Genomic DNA, 12,447 nt, shown 5'->3' on the forward strand with positions numbered 1-12,447 from the left:
AAAAAGTATTTTACGGAATAAAAAAGTTTTAAGCAATTTTCAACTAATTGTATATCTCTGGGGAGCTCTTACCAAATTTTTGCAGCTTGGTATGGAAAAGAAATGCAAAATAAGACACTTGGGGCTCTGTTTACTAAGGTGTGCTACCGTCTTTAGAACGCGCTAAAAGCTACAGTTGCCCATATGTTCCTAGAAAACATTGGGCCCTGTTTACTAAGCTGCACTATAGGCATGCAAACTTTTTAGCGTGCACTAAAAATTAGCACGTGCTAAATGCTAGAGACACCCAAAGGAATATAATGGGTTTCTCCATTGTTGCGCCCCCTTTTCAGATCCACACAGAAACACTAACAGGGGCATTTTCGAAAGAGAATGGCACCCATCTTCCAACACAAAGTTCACGGGGGCGTGTTGGAGGCATAACAAAGGCGGGACTGGGGCGTGCTTAAGAGATGGGTGTCCTCGACCGATAATGGAAAAAAGAAGGGCGTCCCTGACGAGTATTTGGCCGACTTTACTTGGTCCATTTTTTTTTCACGACCAAGCCTCAAAAAGGTGTCCAAACTGACCAGATGACCACCAGAGGAAATCGGGGATGACCTCCCCTTACTCCCCCAGTGGTAACCAACCCCCTCCCACCCTAAAACATTTATTTTTATTTTTTTTTGCCAGCCTCTATGCCAGCCTGAAATGTCATACCCAGCTCCATGACAGCAGTATGCAGGTTCCTGGAGCAGTTTTAGTGGGTGCAGTGCACTTCAGGCAGGTGAACCCAGGCCCACCCCCCCTGCCTGTTACACGTGCTGGTAAATGTGAGCCCTTCATAACCCACCCGAAACCCACTGTACCCACATGCAGGTGCCCCCCTTCACCCCTTAGGGCTATGGTAGTGGTGTACAGTTGTGGGGAGTGGGATTTGGGAGGGGGTTGGGGGGGCTCAGCACCGAAGGTAAGGGAGCTATGCACCTGGGAGCAATTTCTGAAGTCCACTGCAGTGCCTCCTAGGGTGCTCGGTTGGTGTCATGGCATGTGAGGGGGACCAGTGCACTATGAATGCTGGCTCCACCCATGACCAAATGCCGAAAACGAGGGATGACCATCTCTAAGGTCGACCATCTCAACATTTAGGTTGACCATCTCTAAGGTTGACCTAAATGTTGAGATTTGGGCATTCCTGACCGTATTTTCGAAACGAAAGATGGACGCCCATCTTGTTTTGATAATCGCAGTTTCCCCACCCCTTCACGGGGCCATCCTATGGGGACGCCCTCAGGAAAACTTTGGTGCCCCGTTCGATTATGCCCCTCCATGGGTTCCTTTTACAAAGCGACAGTAAACCCAATGGTAGTTCCCACTCCCAGCGTGCCATCATATTCAGCACTACAAAATATATATTTAGGTTTGTACTGCCAGTGTGTACCTGGCAGTAATTGGGCAGTGCTGCATTCTGCCCAGTTACAGCCAGGTTAGCATGGGAGTCCTTACCGCCACCTCAGTGGATAGCAGTAAGGGCTCCCCCCAAAACGGCTGCGTGGCAAGTGCTTCACTTGCTGCATGGCCAGTTCTTTTTAAAAAGAAAGACCTACTTTTACCCCCTGCGGTAAAAGGGGGCCTTGGCGTGCATCAAAAACATGCACCGATGCCAACGCAGGCCCCATTTTGCCGCAGCTGGTAAAAGGGCCCCTTAGGCAGTATACTATAACAGGGCGTGTAACTGTAGTTCCATGCCGATCTGCCATTTTTAGGCTGTTTTGGTGCCTTGCTTCCATTATAATGCTTTTCTGCACAAAAAAATCAACACAGAAATAGCACACAATGCTAGACACCATCTATAGAATTCCCTTGTAAATAATTAGTGTAGAATATTTATCACATGGCAGTAGCTGTTAGTGCATACTTACGCCTACAGTTAGAGCATGTTAAACCCTGTGCTAACTGCTTACTGCACTTTGTAAACCTGCCCATTGATTTGTTCTCAGGAAGGCCTGAGATGTGCAGCTCATATTTAAGTCCTTTAACAGCCATCTCTGCACTTGAGTTATCGAATGGCTGGCTTTTGTCTCAGTTTCTCATTTTGCTATTAAACATTGGCCATTCCTCTGTGGGAGCTAAGAAGCTGGCTCCAGTGTTTGACAACAACATAAGAAATAGGGATGAAAGCCAATCATTTGTCAAGTCCTTGAAGCAGGGAATTGGAAACCCATGTGGAGTCGGGACGTTAGAGGGAGTGAAAGAGGCTTCAGTAGCACGCTGCTATCTGGCACATAAGTGGATTCATTCCTATATAGTTTACATAGGAGTGACCAGTAAAAGAAACAAACCAAAGGGTCAATATTCAAAGTGAGTTAACTGATTAAAGGGCCCTTTTAACAAGCTGTAGTAAAAAAAAAAAGCCCTGCGGTAGTGGTGGCGGCCATTTTTGCCATGCTCCAGGGCCCTTTTTACCACAGCAGGTAAAAAAGGCCGAAAATCGACATGGCCATATGGTAAAATTGCATTTATTTACTTGTTGCATTTGTATCCCACATTTTACCACCTATTTGCAGGCTCAATGTGGCTTACATTGCTCTGCCCTGGCTATTGCCATGGCTGAATAGAAATACAATTCATAATAATAACACAAGAATATGAGTAACCGTGTGGCCATGCCGGTAAGGGTTCCCGCGGTAACCTGGCTGTAACCAGTCAGTGTTTGGTGCTGCCGAATTACCCCTGGGTTAGCGCCGCACTAATAATTATGGAAAAATATTTACTTAGCGCTAGAAATGGCATGTACTCAAGGCAAAACTACCGCTGATGGCCGTGTTGGGCCGGCGGTAGTTCCAGGTTGCCACGTGGTGACCCATTAGTAAAAGGGCCCCTTAGAGAGGATCTTATCCAGTTAACTCTTGCTGAGTGGGCCCCAAGGGAATATTCAGTCACCCTTATTTGGATTGTGCTGTTGAATATCCCCTCTAATCACAAAAGCCAAAACCAGCTATTATGTGGGCAGTTCAGGGCTGGAGTTGGCACTTTACCAGATAAGTGCCAATATTTAGCCCTTAACCAGTTAAGATAACCAGCCAAATATTTATTAATTTAATTTAATCTATTTATTAGGATTTATTTACCGCCTTTTTGAAGGAATTCACTCAAGGCGGTATACAGCAAGAATAAGTCAAACATAAGCATTAGACAATTACAGCAGTAAAAATATTCAAACAACAATACAAAGTATGTATACTACTTACTGTACAATGTCAACATAATACACAATAAAATATTGGAATAGACAGCCTAGGGTGTAAGCAAAGATGGAACATATAGATAGATAAGATAGAGTAAGAAAATAAGGCACTAGTTTAAAGAGCTGCAAATGAGGTCAGAAAGGTGCTTGAACATTATCTTGGCTAGGGTAGGAGTGGATAAACATGGATAATACATCAAAATGCATATAGAAGATGTGAATGTACACAGCTAGCTAGTTTTACCTCTGCTAAGTCCTCCTTAAGTCTGTTTTACTGATCCACATCAAAGTGTTGTTTTCTAGCCTTTCTGTAAAAGTAGTGAAGAAATTGCCGGTCCTTAGCATCAGGGTAAACATAATCCTGTTTGTAAGAATAAAGTAAGCGTAGAATGCCATGGCACTTCCAAATGTGATGAAGTATTTAGCAGGTTCCATTATATCCCAGGAGTAGACCCACCACATCAGCCAGGCCAGAGCTCCACCTTGAGTGGACAGAAGTGCTAAGCCAACCCACAGACATTGGAGCCGACTCTGTGGGTGCTGTGGGTGCTTGAGCACCCACAATATTGAGAAAATTCCTTGTATGTGTCCAGGGAGGGGTCATTTCCATTGGGCTTAGCGCCCCCAATAATTTTGAAAAGTTGGCTCCTTTGCCCACAGAAGCCTTGTGGACTTCGCTTCTGCTGTTATTGAGTCCAGCTTTCACCTATTCAAAGGGATACAGTTGCTCTCTCAGAGTGTCGAGTTTCTGCAATAACTCACACTCCTTCTGGAGCTGGTGATCTTCCAAGTGTAAAGCTGGGTAGAGATTATGAAGAAAGGATTTTATATCATCCATCTCAGTGACGTGTTCACTACTTATTTCATCTTTGGCAGGAGGCTGTACGAGATAGGTAATATCATTAATGACGAGTTTGAAGTTGTTCCTTAGCAAGACATTCATCATTGTGACAGCAGAGACCTTAGCTCCATCTCCTGTACAGATTGTAACAGAGTTGATGCCTTTATTTTCCTTCTGTGCATCCTGAAGGAAATTGCCCACAGTCATAAGAATGGGTTTTACTGAGAACTGACAGCGCTCCTTCCGGGACGGCAGCATCAATGTGATTATGGGGCGGCTGTGCCTATACTGCACAGTCACCATAAAGGAATGCTATGCTGAGACGCAAGTCTCCAGCTCGTTTTAAACTTTGTATTCCTTGGGGACCGTATACATACATAGCAGCCATATCTTTGGCCAGTATAACTTAATGGGTCAAGGGCTGAATATTGGCACTTAATCGATTTAGTGCTGGCTGCCTGCACATACCCAGATATTTAATGCAAGTACCCGAGCACGGCCCGGCATTGAATATCCAGGCACAATTTCGGTAGCTCTTGTCAGCCTTCAGAAAATGTTGACCATTGCTGGTTGAATAGTTGTGCATGCCATGATAACATCAAGACTGGATTACTGTAATGCACTCTGCAATGGTCTGACTACAAAGGGCCCACACCAGCTCCAATTGATTCAGAATGCTGCAGTAAGACTAATAGAAGGTTGTAAGTGACGTGATCACACAACTTGGGCATTCGGCACTCACTCAGACATACCTACTTTCATACCCAAGACTACACCAGAAGCCATTCTTCTTTGATAACTTTGGATTTTATTTAGGCCGCAGCCAGGCCTTTAACATTGCATTTTACCACCATAAAACATATAATATATTCAAATACCACTTATAATCATAATCTTCGCCTGCGTACACAGCTCCCTTCCTCTTCCTTCTTATTGCTCCACAGGCTGTGCCGTCCAAGTACCCTGCTCCTCCTCAGTGCTGTCTGTCATAGCACACGGTGTCACTTGATGCATCCCTTATAAGGATGCACCTACAATTTCCAAGCCAAAGCTCTGGGCCCCCTGGTCGTCCAAGCCAAGAGACTAGCCATGTCCACATTGATCTCCCCAAACCTGCTAACATGCAGGCATACAATTTGCATAATGTTGCAACTTTCAAACAACTATTTTCAACACGCATTTACTAAATCACTTAACAATGTTATCTGCTAAGGTGTTGCATACCCGGCGCTGTCATTGCATAACTCTCGTCAGGGCTTTTTTTGAGGGGGTACTTGGGGGTACTGAGTACCGGCACCTTTTCCACTGTCTGCTAAACTTCACCCATGGTTCTCATATTTTAATGAAAGAACTCAGGTTCTACATACAAATTCAGCCTTGTCAGAGATTCTAAGACTGGTTGCAGGGGTTCTGGCTATTGTGGGGTGAGTCCCTCAATGATCACTCCACCCCTGAAAGGTGGCCTGGCATTTGAGTACTGGCACCTTTTTTGCTAGACAAAATGCACTGACTCTCGTAGCCTTACGCCACTGCCCACGGCAACAACATGCTGCACACAAAATGGCACATTCTCCCAACACTCCTCCCCTCTTCCCCTACCCCTCCCTACCTGCCCCCTTCCACCTTAACCCCTTACTCATCTCTTCCTCCCACCCTATTCCCCACCCCAACCCTCCCCCCATCCCCCTCACCCTTGTCTTCATGGGTCTTCAGCCCGGTTGTGTTCGGCCCCCCTTATTGGGTTGGCCTTATTATTTACACCATTTTTGCAAAACCTTCACTGGCTACCAGTACAATACAGGGCTAAATTTAAAACTCTATGTCTGATCTTCAAGGCCCTTAAAGGAACTGGTCCCAATTACCTGAAGAATAGATTGATCCTCTACACACCTCCAAGGATACTAAGGTCCTTTCAAGCACTATCACTAACTACATCCTCTCCAAAAGACAGTATGTGATACCCTCAAGCAAGCCTTCTCCGGAGTAGCTCCCACACTCTGGAATGCACTCCCTGAAAGGCTCCGCTTAACACAAGACTATCTCTATTTCAGGAAGCAGGTGAAAGCTTGGCTCTTCAACCAGGCTTGTTAGTCTCACCCACACACACAAGGAGTGACATGGGCTGCGCATACTGCAGCAGGACATGTTTATCCACTCCTACCCTAGCTGAGATCATATTTAACCATCTCTCTGACCTCATGTGCACCTCTCTTTAAATTAGTCACCTTATTTTCTAACTTCTCTTACTCTCTTACCTATCTATATGTTAACCATCTCTCTGACCTAATGTGCATCTTACTTTAAATTAGTCACAACTTTCTAACTCTTTTTACTCGCTTACCTATCTATATATTCCATCTTTGCTTATACCCTACACTGTCAATTAAAATGTTCTATTGCGTATTGTGTTGACATTATAAGCAGTATATACTTTGCATTGTTATTTGAATATTTTTACTGCTGTAATTGTCTATTGCTCACGTTTGATTTATTCTTACTGTACACCGCCTTGAGTGAATTCCTTCAAAAAGGCAGTAAATAAATCCTAATAATAAATAAATTATAAAATCACGATTTATGCACTTTAAAACTCTCAAGAATAAATCCATGGCAAAGAAAAAACAGCTATTTTTTATATTTTAGTGCTTAATTAAACTTGCCATAGAAATTTATTGTACTAAAATGATTGGAAAATAAATAGCCTATCTGTAGATCATTTTTAAGTCATAAGGGACCATATCCAAATGGGTGCTTATAATTAAGGCCTTTCAACCTGAGTTCCAATTAGAGCACAGAAAAACCTGCCAGAACATGAATGCTGGTTAACATGCCCAAGATGCTAGTAAATTATTCTGAATTAATGTGTTTGAATAACCCATTCTCACAGACAGAAGCACACAGTTTGTTTCTTTACATTTGCACTTTTGGTTCAAAATATAAGTCGCACATGCAGTCCGTCACATTTGGCAACTGAACAAAGGCACGGTACTTTCACTGTGAATTCTCAAAGCATGCAATAAAGTTCCAAACCTTAATATAAATGAGCTCTAAGACCTTTTAACTTTTTATATAACTCTGACCAGGCACAACAAAGGAGATGATTTGTGAATTCAGTCTCTCCTATTGAGAGCAGGGTTAGCTAGCTGAACTCACAGTTGATTGGGTGGTCGAATAGCCACTTGAGTCAATGCCAAGATATGTTTACACTACAATTGGTTTTAAAAAATGCAACTCTTTCTGCTGGGGCCTCTCAGTTGAGGAAACTACAGCACATATAGCTATATAATGTGATAGTCATTCTCTTGCAATTCTTTTCAGCAACCATCTAATAGCAGTTGTAATCTCTACATAGTAACATAGTAGATGATGGCAGAAAAAGACCTGCACGGTCCATCCAGTCTAGTGTGCTCTCTTATCATCAGAGGAGGGACATGCTCAGAAAGTGATTTGTAAAAGGTCAGAGCATTCAAGGTAGATAAAATGCAAGTGGACTGTGGGCCCTTCACTCAACTGAGTTTGCTACTCAGTGTATGACCTTCTTTTGGGAATGAGCAGTAGTACTTATCCAGTTACCCATGACTCTCCGATGAGGGCAGAATAGTTATCAATCTCAAAGAGGTTAGAGCTATTCTCTTAAGTTAGATTCCTACAACTGAGGCTTTGCTCAGAAAACCCTGATTACAGCTGAGGAGTCAAATATAGAAAAAAATAAATAAATTAGAATTTGCACAGTCAATGGTAGCTGATCAACTACAGGCAATGCATAGTTTCCATCATAAGATGTACTCATAATCAGTTTCAGATTAGATTCATGGGAGACACTGTTATTAACATTAAGAGGAGAAGTTAGCAAGGATTAGTAAAAGGTAGTCTTTTACCACACCTTAATATACCATGGGATGCAGCAAACTTCAGGAATCTTAGTCCCACAGCTTGCTGGTAAACTTGTTTAAACCTGGGAGCAAGAAGTAATAGATTATTTTCTTCAGATGGTCTTCTCTTCTTTCTTCCATATTGGATCTTATGGACCATTTAACTAGCTGCTTTTCACACATAACTAGTTAGTGCCAAACTAAACATCTGCAATTTTGGGGCATTCCAGGGGCAGAGTTGACATTTGGCTAGTTAAGTGCCAATATTCAGAACTTAACTAACCAGGTCAACCATGTAAATAGGACCAAATTATTGGGAGTGCTAAGCCTAATAGAAATAACCCCTGCCTGGACACATACAAGGAATTTTCTCAATTTTGGGGGTGCTTAAGCACCCACAGCACTCACAGAGTCGGCTCCTATGAATAGGACTGCATAAAAGTCAGTTCTATATGTGGTAACCCATAGCCACTTCAGTGCTAAATATCGCACTAAACCAGCTATGTGTTAGCTCACTCCAGAAATCTAGAAATTCAGTGTCAAAGCCTGGACATGGCCCAGCACTGAATTTCCAGGCATTACACCAGCAGTGATCAGCAAAACGCTGCGTGCCGCAGGCTGAATATCGACCCTACAGTTTATTGTTTTTTGACCATCCACCTCTTTCTTCAGCACTTTCCTCAAGTCAAAGCTTCCTCTCAAGTCCCCCATTATAAACCGTTGAGTAATGCTTTAACTAATTAAATGGAAAAGATTTGCATGAAACTCTTTTTGTCTTGCAGACCAGCAGAGAAGGAAATCTGGACCTGTTAGGTTATTCTCTTCTCAGTTAGCAGGGGTGTCAGTAGCCGCTGCTTCTTCTCACTTAACAAATAGTTAAACTCTGGAACACTTTGCTGGAGGAGGTGGTAACGGCAGTTAGTGTATCTGAGTTTAAAAAAGGTTTGGACAAATTCTTGGAGGAAAAATCCATTCCTTGTCATCAAGCAGGTGAAGCCATTACGTATGGGTTATGTCCATCAACCAGCAGGGGAGATAGAGAGCACTCAAACTTTCACAGTGCCCTCTTGGCCAGCTAGCTCCACTGCCTCTTCAGTATTCTCTATCTCCCCTAGCAGGGTGGCTGCAGCTTGTTCGAGCTCCAGAAAAATCTGCCGGGAGGTGGTTCCTGGCTTGCCAGTTGTTAACCGGGGTGTTGGAGGCTATAGCAGCCTCACTTTAAAGGCACATAGGTTAGCCCTTTCCCTGCCTTACCCATACTTCTGTGGATGTGGACATATTGCCTTGCTTTCCCTGTCCTTACCCACCAACAGTGGATGCAGGCATATAGGTTCGCCCTTTCCCTGCCTTTCCCACTCATCTGAGCCTCTGGAGTCTTCAATACCTCTGCTTTCCTCACAGCTTAAAAAAAAAAAAAGTCGCATCGCGTTTTTAAACGCAGAGACGCTGGAACAGAGGTTTTTGACCTGATTTTCAGCAGGATCGTAGTTGTACACTAGATCCTTTGAGGTAAGAGTGTTTTCCAACTCCTCCGGGGTGGGCCCGTGATCGGGGCGATTTTGGCGCGAAACCGCCATCTTGGATTTTACCGCCTTTTTTCGGCGATGGCTGCGGACAATGTAAAGCGCTGTTCCACTTGTGGCAAGCGCAAATCAGCAGCAGGGCTCTGTAAATCGTGCTGTACTGGCGTAGGAGCCGGCCCGAGCATGGCGAGCGATGTTTCTTCCCGCTCTGAGCTGACAGCTGGCGCCATTTTGCTTACACCACATGGCGCGGCCTCCGTGGACATGGAGAGACCTGAGCCGGGTGGGGCACCTCAAGATGAGGTTATTTCAGGAGTGGCTAGCACCGGACAGGATTTGGGTGCCCAGAGTGAGATTTTCTCCCCGGATTTTGTGCTTTTGCTGCATAAAGCATACATGATGAAAAGAGCCCTTCCTCAAGGGTCGCCTGAGGCTCCTCTGATTGCCCCCCCCGATGGATTCTGGCCTGGGACTGCCCAGTGAGGTTTTTTTCCCGGATGCTTGACCTAAAGATAAGCGCAGAAGGGTTAATTCCCCTTCAGATTGTGGTGCACCTTTTTCCCCCCCGTGGTCGGGGTGTGAGGATTCGGAGAACTCTGACAGACGTTCTTGGTCTGAGGAACCAGAGTCAGGTGCGGATTTACCACAGGATCTGGATGATCCCTCCGCGGTGAGGATTTTCCACCGTGATGAGCTGCCAGCGCTTATTTCAGATACCCTGCAGGCCCTCTCGATTGAAGATCCTGACAGTGGCATGGCCTCCTCGGGTAATCCCAGGATGGCTAGTACCAAGAAAGCTGCTCGGGCCTTCCCTTTGCATGACTCCATCCTAGAGCTTGTTTCGGCTCAGTGGGCTGACCCCGAGGGACCTTTGAGAGTTTCCAGGGCTATGGGGCAGTTATACCCTCTGCGTGAGGGACATATGGCTCGTTTTCAAATGCCTACAGTGGATGCCCTAGTCACTGCGATGACAAAGAGAACTACCCTCCCTGTTGAAGGAGGTGTTGCCCTGAAGGATGTTCAAGACCGTAGGCTGGAAACAGCATTGAAACGGTCCTTTGAAATTGCAGGTCTCACTGTTCGGGTGTCTGCATGCAGCTGTTATGCTGTTAGAGCCTGCCTAGCTTGGCTGCAACAGGCAGTGGCTCAGCCCGGAGATGGAGCGGAGCCCTTCTTGGATGTGGCTCCGCGGATGGAGGTGGCCTTGTCCTTTCTGGCTGATGCCCTTTATGACCTTGTCAGAGCTTCGGCTAAACAAATGGAAGTAGCAGTGGCGGCTCGCCGTCGTCTGTGGCTACGACACTGGGCAGCGGACATGGCCTCTAAGCAAAGGTTGGTGAAGTTGCCTTTTCAAGGACTTCTCCTATTTGGTGAGGAGTTGGAGAAAATTGTGAAAGGCCTGGGTGATCCAAAACCCCAGCGCTTGCCCGAAGATAGGCAGAGGCCTTCCTCTAAGGGCCAGTTGGTCCACTCCTCGTACAGACCTCGCTTCCGTGAAGCTAGAAGGTATCGCCCGGGGCGTTCTGCTGGGTTCACTTCACGTGCCCGTGGTCAGCAGAGGAACTCCTTTCGCTTGGACAAGCGTTCCGCAGCCGGTGGCTCAAGACCAGGAGTTCAGGGGCGACCCTCTCAATGATGGTGCGCCGGCCCTCTCCTCGATGCCTGTCATCGGAGGATGGCTTTCCCTCTTTGTCGAGGAGTGGGCCAAGATTTCCTCAGATCAGTGGGTTCTGGACCTGATCAGAGATGGATACAGAATAGAATTCAATGCCCCAGTAAGAGACGTGTTTGTGGAGTCCCGATGCGGTTCTGCCGTCAAACGGGCGGCGGTGGAGGAGACTTTACAAGGTCTGATTCAGTTAGGGGCAGTGTCCCCGGTGCCTCCCGCCGAGCAAGGCTGTGGCCGATACTCCATCTACTTTGTGGTGCCGCGAAAAGGTGGGTCCTTTCGCCCTATTCTGGACTTAAAAGAAGTGAACAAGTCCCTGAGAGTGCGGCATTTCCACATGGAATCCCTGCGCTCCGTCATTGCGGTGGTACAGCCAGGAGAGTTTCTCACGTCTCTAGACCTGAAAGAAGCTTACTTGCACATACCGATTTGGCCCCCGCACCAGAAGTTTCTGAGGTTTGCGGTGTTGGGAAAACATTTCCAGTTCAGGGCCTTGCCTTTTGGCCTCGCCACAGCTCCCCGAACCTTTTCGAAGGTAATGGTGGTAGTAGCTGCTTTTCTCAGGCGAGAAGGTATCAGGGTTCACCCGTACCTAGACGACTGGCTCATCAGAGCAGACTCTGCAACAGACAGCTTACAAGCTACAGCCAGAGTGGTCTCAGTACTGCAATCTCTAGGCTGGGTCGTCAATATGGCCAAAAGTCACATGTCCCCTTCACAATCTCTAGAGTTTTTGGGGGCCAGGTTCGACACAGTCTCGGGCTATGTGTTCCTACCCGAGCTAAGGCGGTGCAAGCTTCAGAATCAGGTCCGTCTGCTCCTGAGGATGCCCCGCCCGCGAGCTTGGGACATTGTCCAGCTGCTGGGATCGATGACTGTCACGATGGAAGTGGTACCCTGGGCGAGAGCGCACCTGAGACCTCTACAGTATTCCCTACTCCAGAGATGGTCTCCTATTTCTCAGGATTACCAATGCAGACTTACTTGGCTCCCTGCGGCCCGACTCAGCATGGAGTGGTGGCTCTCGGACAGCATGCTGCGGCGAGGAATGCCGCTGACGCTCCCCGTTTGGTGCCTGGTGGTAACAGATGCCAGCCTGAAGGGCTGGGGCGCACACTACAAGGGGAAGCATGCCCAGGGTCTATGGACACCCGAGGAGTCGGAGTGGTCCATCAACCGCCTAGAGTTGAAAGCGGTGTTTCAGGCGCTTCTGGCCTTTCAAGTGACCCTGGAAGGATTGGCTGTCAGAGTGATGTCGGACAACACGACAACGGTGGCCTATATAAATCGACAAGGCGGAACAAGGTGCAGAGCAC

General features: G+C 46.4%; 1 protein-coding gene and 1 pseudogene across 1 annotated transcript in view; both read right to left on the minus strand.

Moving 5' to 3' along the window:
* The window catches only part of PDGFD (platelet derived growth factor D), a 364,409-nt gene that overhangs the window by 203,489 nt on the left and 148,473 nt on the right, over positions 1-12,447 (minus strand). The gene's annotated exons all lie outside the window — the stretch shown is intronic.
* On the minus strand, positions 3,423-4,370 carry LOC115468169 (annotated as a pseudogene).

The sequence above is a fragment of the Microcaecilia unicolor genome, chromosome 4 (assembly GCF_901765095.1).
Source record: "Microcaecilia unicolor chromosome 4, aMicUni1.1, whole genome shotgun sequence".
Lineage (NCBI taxonomy): Eukaryota > Metazoa > Chordata > Amphibia > Gymnophiona > Siphonopidae > Microcaecilia > Microcaecilia unicolor.